The 1,682-nt window shown below is 45.2% G+C and overlaps 1 long non-coding RNA gene across 1 annotated transcript in view; it reads right to left on the minus strand.

Moving 5' to 3' along the window:
* Window positions 1–1,515, minus strand: part of LOC107182651 — a 6,706-nt gene extending 5,191 nt beyond the window's left edge. Inside the window, exon 1 of the long non-coding RNA XR_001513377.1 lies at window positions 1,446–1,515. This is a non-coding gene — a long non-coding RNA (uncharacterized LOC107182651). The remainder of the gene's footprint in view (window positions 1–1,445) is intronic.
* Window positions 1,516–1,682: the final 167 nt, after the last annotated feature.

The raw sequence follows: 1,682 nt of genomic DNA on the forward strand, positions 1-1,682 counted from the left end.
GGACTGCAGATTCCCCTTCCTTGTTTGGGGTTTGGAGGTGCCCAAATGAGTCCCAGCTGTGAAGCGATGCAAGCTGCTGTGGGGCCTTGGGCCTTCTCTTGGAAGTTCTGGGTCTGTCTGGCCCAGCTGCAGTTTGTTAGGTAATTTTCAGATTGCAAGGGGCCAGGGCATTCATATGCAAAAGCCTCTACTGCAGCTTGGGTGGGGCAGGGTCTTACGGGAACAACAGGGCGGAGCAAGCAGCTATGGCTGATCCTCAGCCCTGCCCTAAGGGGCCCCACGTCTCAGTGTCCCAGTAATTGCTGCAAGCACCTTTGAGAGAAAGCTGCCCTCAAGTTCCAAGTTCTGCCGGCTGCCAGACAGTCCATTTCTCCCCGTATGAGTCTAGGTCCCCAGAGACTCACCTGGAACTGGAGTTCAGAGAAGTCGGCTTATGTCTCCCTCCTGGTTCAAAAAGACAGCCTCGCTCTCAGTCGCCAGCCCTTGCCACGTGCGCTCGAGTCTCAGTACCTCTGCACTCCACCTCCGCAGCTCCTCTGAGTCTCAGTGTGCTTTTCTCTTTCCTTCTAGATGTAGAATTTCCATTCATCCCACCTTCCTGTAGTTCTGGATGATGTCCGTTTTGTCTTTTAGTTGTATTTTTGAATTTGTTGTGGGAGGCAGTAATTTCCAGTGTTTACCTATGCTGCCATCTTGGTTTCCTGCTTCTTCATTTTAATAAGAAGGAGGTAATGCACTGGACTGCTTCAGATAAGCATAGGTCCCATCAGAGTCTTGGCATGGTAAGCACACAATAAGAATTGTAGCTCCTGCATATCACATTGAAAATGCTAGTGTCAAGGTCACCAATGAGCTCTGTATTTCCAAGTCCACTGATGCATTTTACTTCATCTCTCATTAACATCTGACATAGTTCATCAGTCTCTACTTGAAAGATATTCTTCAAGTGGCTGCTAGGATACCACCTGTATGGCCTCTCTCTCATTGGCCATGCCTTCTCCATCTCCTTTTCGATTCTCCTCTCTTCCTGACCTCTGATCCCAAGGTGCTACAGGCTCACCATTCAGAGTTCTTCCCTTCATTTTCTATACTCACTCACCCTGTGAGTTTATCCAGCCAGCCCCACAGCACTTAGTAATATGTACATGCTGACAATGTCCTGGCATATATCTTCAGACCTAACCTCTTCTCTGATCTTCAGATTATAGGTCAAACTGCCTACTCATTATCACCATTTAGATATTTAATATACATTGTATCAGTTACGAAAACATTCTGCTAGGAATAATTAGCCAATGTCACTCCAATAAATATAATTCTTTTTTTTTAAAGAAATCATTTTGCTTGGAATGACAGAAAGCTTGGTTAACATGACAGACTTATGTCACTCAGTCCAGGGAAGACACTCTTACTCTATGGTGTCATTAAGAACCTATTCTTCTTACCTCTTTCGTCTTTATGATGCATATTTGGTTCTCATCATCATGGATGGCTGCTGCAATTCAGTGTCCTTTCTACATTCCAGGAAGAAGGTGGGAAGGACAAAAACTATATGAGTTAAGCCAGGAACTTCTACCTCTATCTTATTAGCCAGAACTCTATCAGATGGAGGTTGGGAATTGGAGAATTTCATTTTTTTCAGTTTCCACTCCAAAGGAAAGAAGGCACAGGGGAATGAAAGA

This window comes from Myotis davidii, unplaced genomic scaffold, assembly GCF_000327345.1.
Source record: "Myotis davidii unplaced genomic scaffold, ASM32734v1 scaffold156, whole genome shotgun sequence".
Taxonomy (NCBI): Eukaryota; Metazoa; Chordata; class Mammalia; order Chiroptera; family Vespertilionidae; genus Myotis; species Myotis davidii.